Raw genomic sequence first — 8326 nt, forward strand, 5'->3', positions numbered from 1 at the left:
TTGGTATAGAGAGGCAATAGTAGGTCTTGGTCCTGCAGGCATGATGCCACTTCCCAGGTAACCTTTTTTAGCTGTTGCGTATGTCTCATGCTCACACTGAACTTGATCAGTAATGTTAATAGCTGTCTGGTAGCATTGAATATGCACAAAAGGAAAGGACTATCTCCTCACTGACCCCAAATCTTGGTGTTGCATTTTCAAATCTGAACTACTTATATGATACCATCTAATGTGTTAGTTTCTCTGGGAAGCTAGAAACACATCGTCACCACAGTTTTCTTTCCTTCTTTAACTTAACTTAAACATTACATTGACACATTTTGTGGACAAACTCTGAAATCTACTCAAAACTTCCTGCTCCAGTTTAAAAATTGGAGCTCCTGCCATATCACTACTGACCCCAGTGTTTAAAGAGAAGTACAGAGAAGGAAATAAATCAAGGGAGTGGGAGAAGAGACAAGAAATAATGGATAGACATGCACCAGGGCTTTAGTGATACTGGTGATATGAGTTAGTGTTATAGCCATATATCCAAAACACTTAATCACTTAATCACTTAACTTCCCATTAGTCGTCGATTTGCTTGAGTGGGCGCCAATAACATCTCCATTTGTCCCTGTCGCGTGCTAGTGTAGCCCAATGGCATCTGTTCGCTCTGGGAACATGAAGAACCTCAAACCGATCATTCATGATCTTGACGAAGAAGTCTGACCATCTGGTAGGTGGGCGGCCACGCGGTCTTTTGACATCCCGTGGAATCCAGTCAGTAACAGCTCTAGTCCAGCGGTCGTCTTTAAATCTCATTACGTGACCAGCCCATCTGATTTTAGACACCTTGGCAAATGAGACAGCGTCCCTGATTCTTGATCGTCGACGGATGTCGGAACTCCGGATTTTTTCTCTCATTTGAGTGAAATGTGATATTCCAAGCATAGCTCTTTCTATTCTTCTTTGGGAAACCTGAATAGCGTTCTCATCCTGTTTGTGTAGGGCCCAAGTCTCTGAGGCATATGTTAATGCAGGAAGAACAGTGGAATCAAAGAGATGTGCCTGGAGCCGGAGGTTCTTCGTCCTCTTAGCTATTTCTTCGACGTTCTTGAAGGCGTTCCAAGCCGCTCTCTTCCTCCTGCGCAGCTCGGGTGCCAGGTCATTTGTCATGTTGACCTCTCGACCTAGGTACACATAGCTGTTGCATTCGGAGATGGTCGTTCTGTTGAGAGCGAATGGGGCATCAGGAACGAGGCTGTTTCTCATAAACATTGTCTTCGTAAGATTCAGCTGTAGTCCTACCTTTCCACACTCACGGTCAAAGTCGGCCAGCATTTGTGCCGCTTGGTTGATGTTTGGTGTTATTAAAACAATGTCATCAGCAAAGCGGAGGTGGTGTAATTGCCGACCATCTGTCTTCACTCCCATTCCTTCCCATTCCAGTCGTCGCATGATGTTCTCGAGGGTGGCACTGAAGAGTTTCGGTGAAATGGTATCACCCTGCCGAACCCCTCTCTTGACATCAACGATCACTTCTTTGTAGAATGGTGAGATTTTGGTAGTGAATCCGCAATACAGCTCACGGAGGATCTTGATGTATTGGGCTTGAATGCCCTGATTGGCTAGGGCTTCAATGACCGCTTCCATCTCAACAGAATCAAAGGCCTTCTTTAAATCAATGAACGTTAAACAGAGCGGCATCTTGAACTCCCGAGAAACCTCATTGAGTTTGGTTATTGTGTGGATATGGTCGATGGTGCTGAATCCTTTGCGGAACCCGGCTTGCTCGCATGGTTGTCCTTCATCTAGTGTTCTGCCAATCCTATTTAGGATGACTCGAGTGAACAACTTGTAGATGACAGACAATAGGCAGATAGGGTGATAGTTGCCAATGTCATGAATGTCTCCCTTCTTGAACAGTAGTACGGTCCTGCTGGTTTTCCATTGGGATGGAACCTTGCATTCAGACAGGTAGCGAGTGAAGAGCCGAGCCAGTGTATTGATGAGTACTGATGGCAGGTTCTTCAGGTGTTCAGGTCTGACCTTGTCTGGGCCGGGTGCTGTTTGTTTCTTTACCGACGAAATGGCGTGTCAGATTTCGGAAAGGAGAACGTTGGGAACGACATATCCATCCTGTGGAATTTGGTATGTCGGCAAGTGGACATGGCTATGGAAGAGATTTGAGTAGAAGTCATGGATAATCTTCTCCATTGCCGTTTTGGAGAATGTGGTGGATCCAAAACACATACTCAACAAAACTGAAAACATGAGATCTAAGCTGTAACCACTGAAACTTTTTAATATGCTGTCAAGTTAACAGACAGGAATGGGGTGGAGTTTGGGGAGGGAGGGTATGGGAACATTGGTGGAGGGAAGTTGTCACTGGTGGTGTGATTGGTGTTGAAATATTTATATTCCTAAATTCCAACTATCAATAACTTTGTAAATCATAGTTCTTTAATAAAAATTTTAAAATGCAGCTTCCTTAAGTAATGGATGAACAGGGGTCAGAAGTTTTGCTTATACCAGTCTTGTTGGAGTGTGGTGTGGATATAAATATACAAAGCACAGAATCAACAATACTGAAAATTTGAGATCTAAACTTCAATGACTGACCTTTGAACTTGTACTGACAAGATGGTAGGAGTGGGGGGGGGGGATAAATGGGAGGCCACATGAGCATAGATACACTGGTGGAGGGGAGCCTGATACTGGTGGTGGGATTGGTATTGAAATATTGTATGCCTAAAACTTAACTATCAATGACTTTTAAAATCATGATTATTTAAATAAATGTTTTTAAATGGAGCTCCCTTGAGAAAGGGGAGAAGAAAGAGAGGATTCTTTCTCAGAGGCATCTACTCCTTTAGGAGGTCACAGTTTCCAAAGCTCCACATATTTGGCTAAGACCACCACCATGTGACTAAGTAACCAGAAAGTAAGAGCAAAGTTTAAACTGTCTGCCCCTCCTTTCCAATAGACTATGGAAAGCTTTCCAGCTGGACTCTGGGGAACCCTTGGGGGTTCACAGGAGACTACTGGGAGGCCTTTCTCCTACTCCCCTCAACCAGAATAGTATCACACCCATCTGTTTCAAATAGCGAGCTTTTGAGTACATTTTTGTGGAAGAACAGATTATGTTCATTTCCTCACTCTGAAGTAGTTTGAAAGTCATGGCCATTGACACCTATTTGTCTATCTTTGTTGAGTAACTTCTATATAACAGACACTTTTTATGTAACAATTCTAGTACTGGAGCTGTGTCAAAGTGACTTGTAGCTCCCAAATCCTCTATTACATAGAGTAGCCCATCCTTTACCCATGGGGACTTGTTATGACTTGCCACGAAGTGTAAAAACTCCATTAAGGTAAGAAGTCATGAACTTTTCATCTCCTTTTCCAGAGGATAGCATTTGAGTAAAATTTACTGCACATGGCCTTGGATTGGAAAAGGGAAAATCTCGTTGGAATGGCATACCTTTGCCCTGCGTCAGTCACAGACAAGAGAGACTAGAGACAAGAGAGAGGGGATGCAGGAACCTAATGGATTGAACATCTTTAATATGAGAAAGGTGAAAGAAATATCTTGGATGACAGAACCCAGTCAAAGCCAGGGTCTAGAATGAGGAAAGAGTGATCTCTACCATGGTATACACAATATGTGTAGAGACTTAGCCCAAGCTCTACATACTTTCTACCCGAATTTCTCATTTTATGGTGAGTGGTGCATTAATGATACAGTCCTTGATGAAAGGGGAAGGGGTTAGGCAGCATATATCACTGGCGTTAATGACATTGACATGCAAATACTGTCCCTTGCTACCTAGAATAGTCAAAATCAAGAACAAAATGCAATTTTACAAATCAACCACGGGGAACAAAAATATAGCATAGGTGTAAGGCATATCATTTATCTCACTTTTATCCCCTGCATAATATAAGATCCCTGAAGCCCCATCAGGACTAATCCTTTAGCAGAGATTCAGGGGTAAACTCTGAGCACAGTGAGGTGTTGTACTATCCTCATCCCCACTAAATACAGATCAACTATGGTTTGACAAGTGAGGAAACTGAGTTCTAGAGGCAGCAAGAGAGTTGAAACAGGTCACAATGGTGCTTTATGACAATGCCAAATCAAAGCAAGGGCTTCTGATTTGCTTCAGGACCTTCCCACATCATAAAAATTTCCAAACATGATTGCCACTCAATGCCTCTCTTTCAAAACACAGTACCCAAAAGAAGAGAGGGAGAGAACAAGGGGCAATGCCCTGCCACAGAGGCAGGGTGGGACGGGGGGGATGGGGGGTGGGAGGGATGCTGGGACCCGTGGTGGTGGAGTGGTGGAGGATGGACACTGGTGGAGGGATGGGTACTTGATCATTGTATAACTGAAACCCAAGCACAAAAATTTATAAGTCTATAACTGTACCTCATGGTGTTTCACTAATAAAAAATGCAATATATATATATATATATATACATTTTAAAAAAGCTAGAAATTGAGCTCCCATTTGACCCAGCAATTCCACTCCTGGGAATATATCCCAGAGAGGCAAAAAGGTATAGTCAAAGTGACATCTGCAATTGTCTGTTCATTGCAGCACTGTTTACAATAGCCAGAATCTGGAAAAAACCTGAGTGCCCAAGAACAGATGACTGGTTAAAGAAGCTTTGGTACATCTACACAATGGAACACTGTGTAGCTGTCAGAAAGGATGAAGTCATGAAATTTACATACAAGTGGTACTACATGGAAAGTATCATGCTAAGTGAAATGAGTCAGAAAGAGAGGGATAGACATCGAAAGATTGCATTCATCTGGGGAACATAAAGTAACAAAATAGGAGACTAACACCCAAGAATAGCTGAAATAAATACCAGGAGTATTACTCCATGATCCTGAGGACAGCCGCACATGCTAGGGGAAAAGGCAGCTCAGATAGAGAAGGGAGCACCAAATAAAGGGTGTTGGGAGGTTCCTCTCAGGATGGGAAATGCGTGATGAGAGTAGACTATAGTCCGAACAAGATTGCCGCTCAATATCTCTTTTGCAAACCAAAGCACTCAAAAGGAGAGAGATAACGGAGGGGAATGCCCTGCCACAGTGGTAGGGTGGGATGACGGGATGGGGGTGGGAGGGTTACTGGGAATGGTGGAGGTGGAGAATGGGCACTGGTGGAGGGATGGGTATTCGATCATTGTATAACTGAAACCCAAGCACAAAAATTTGTAAGTCTACAACTGTACCTCATGATGTTTCATTAATAAAAAAAATGAAAAAAGAAACTTCCAAAGGACCTTTCAAAGTGAATCAGCCTGCGTTCAGATTGCCAAATTATAGGATTAAACATTCACCAAATATATATCGAACATATACATGTGCTAATGGATCTGGCATTCACAGAGCAATAATAGGAGATGACGTATTTCTCCAGTAGCTAACTGAGGAAGCAAGAGGCAAAGATTTAAAATAGTTAAGTAAAATAACAGGCACTACGTGAGAAGTGCCAAGATTGGGGAAACAGCAAGTTCAAGGAAGAGTTCTGAGGAGATCCTACTCCTTATCTAGGTCAGGTTAGAAAGGATTACAATAGGGAACACGTGTCATTGCTCAGCTCAAGAAGATTCCTTTCATACTAGGGGTCAAGTGACTGGAAAGAAGGATATGAAATTTAAGTAAGATGGGCTGTTGAAGACAGAGGAATTTGTGTTTGTAAAGACTATGCCATATGTTTATGAAACTCAGTTTGGTCTCTATGGGGGAGAAGGGTGGACACCATTAATTCTTCTTTTTTAAATTTTATTGAATCACCATGAGATATTTACAAGCTTTCATGTTTGGGTTACAATCACATAGTGATCAAACAGCCATTCCTCCACCAGTGCACATTCCCCACCACCAACATCCCCGGTATACGCCCCCCTATCCCACCCTCCCCCTGCCTCCATGGAAGACAATATTCCCCATACTCTATACTTTTGGGCATTATAGTTTGCAATAAAGACACTGAGGGGTTATCAATTTTGATCATTTATCTACTTTCTGCACACATATCCCATGACACTATTCATTCTTGACTAACATTTTCTCAGTGGGAAAAGTGAAGATCCAATTCAAAATATTCTAGTAAAGTATTCTAGTAAAGTATTGGTGACTCTAGTTTCTCTACTGATCAGTATGGACAAATAGACAACAAAGCAGTAGATTTTGCTCCTGGAAAATCTGATGGAAATTTTTACTTTGTTTCTCTATAAGATTGCCTGTGTAACCTGCTTGGTTATCCAGAGAGTTTGTTGTCCAGAAGGGGAAAGTGTGTGCAGCTAATCACCTACCCATTTTCTTTGTGTGTTCTTTACCTAATTGTCATTATGCCCAGCATCATTACTTTGGGGCCTAGCTACTGGCAACTCAAAACGTACAGTGCGGTTAGTCTCCATTTTGGTCCCCAGAAATAGAAGGGATTCATAGCCATATGCTAACTGTTTAAAGAAAAATCTGTAATAGCTACATTCAGGATAATTTTCTCCCTAGGAGGAGGGGGCCTAGGAGAACTGATGCTGGGCACCATACTTTTTGGGAGTGTTGCCCAATGTGAAGCTCCAGATATCTAACAGAGCACAAGGTGTGTCTTAGTAGGAAATTGCAACTAGGTTAGCTGGAGGGAAAACTTGGCAGCAGGAAATGATTTCAAGTCTTTGACAAGACTGAGAAATAGTAAATATCTGGATTTGAATCTTCTTTTAGAAATGGTAGTAAAATAGGCTGGGTAGAGAGTGCAAACTGTCATCTGTCTGATAGGACATGTGAAAAGAGTATCATAGTGAAGATGACAAAACATATTAAACAGATGATCTTCATGATCGCCATCAACACAACTCATTGTAACAAAAATACCTGCAATAAATCTCTTCTAAAGAGTCCAAAGTTTGGGGTCAGGATTGTCATCCAAGTGATAGAGCACATGCCTAGCATATTCAAATCCCTGAGATTCATCTTTGGCACCACACATTCCCCCAGGAACTGCTGGGTTTGACTCTAGTGGCCACTGAGCACATCCACCAGCCCAGGCCAGGATCTACCAGGAATGGCCCCAGGATTCTACGCATTTTTAGGTGTTGGGTGTGACCCCTATTTTAAATAATAGTAATTAATGAATAATTAATGGAATACGATCGACTGGCTCAGCACCTCCATGAATGTGCGAGGAACGCCAAGAGAGAGATAGCCACAAAAAGTCGCCTATCTTCGAAAACTCTTGAGCTAATTCGCCAGCGTGGTTTGGCGCATGCCTCAGGCAACCGTAAGCTAACATCGGAGCTTGCAAAGCATAGTAAATGATAAGAAAGATAAAATTGTCATTTTGACCACTTTAGCCTGTTTTTTTTTGGTCTTAAGAAGTGTTTAATGTTTCTTAGGAAGGACACACATTAAAATTTCTCACAGAACAGATAAGCCAACCCATAATTCTGGGGTCCTGAAAGTGACTTAAAGATTTGTTTTTGTTTTATAAAGCAGTTCACAATATTTGATTACATTTAATATTCAAACACCAGTCCCACCACCATTACACCTTCCTACCACCATATTTCAGATGTTTCCATCCTGAACCCCAATCCTGGCCCCAAAGAAGAACCAAAATAATATATTTTATATTGTTTGTTATGAAAATCTGCTGAGAATGCTAGAAAAAAGTATCCTACAAAAGTATACATATATATCTGTAACTGGAGTGATAGCACAGCGGGTAGGGTGTTTGCCTTGCATGTAGCCTACCCAGGTTTGAATCTTCCATCCCTCTCGGAGAGCCTGACAAGCTACTAATTGTATCCTGCCCCCATGGCAGAGCCTGGCAAGCTACTGTGGTGTATTCTATATGACAAAAACAGTAACAACAAGTCTCACAATGAAGACATTACAGGTGCTCGCTCAGATAAATTGATGAACAATGGGCCGACAGTGCTACACAGTGCTACAGTGCTACATATATCTGTAAAAAATGTATATTTCCCTCTAAGATTGGTTGTATTCTACTTTGAACCCTGTCAAATGTGGTGCAATAATCCTGGAGTAAGGGTTGAGTATGGACCACTTTAGACTCTTACTAAGTGCACTCACATTTGTAAATGACCATTACATTAATCTATCTGTAGAATTTATTAAGGAGTTGGGTCATCCCCAGCAGTGCTCAAGGGTCACTCCTGGCACTGTACTCAAAGAATCACTCCTTGTAGCATTTTCTGAACCATATGTGGTGCCAGGGATCTGCTGTGTGCAAAGCAAGCACCTTAATCCTTTTACTATCTCTCCATCCTCTGCAGAACTATTTTTTTTTTATGT

Source organism: Sorex fumeus, unplaced genomic scaffold (genome assembly GCF_029834395.1).
Source record: "Sorex fumeus unplaced genomic scaffold, SorFum_2.1 ptg000058l, whole genome shotgun sequence".
Lineage (NCBI taxonomy): Eukaryota > Metazoa > Chordata > Mammalia > Eulipotyphla > Soricidae > Sorex > Sorex fumeus.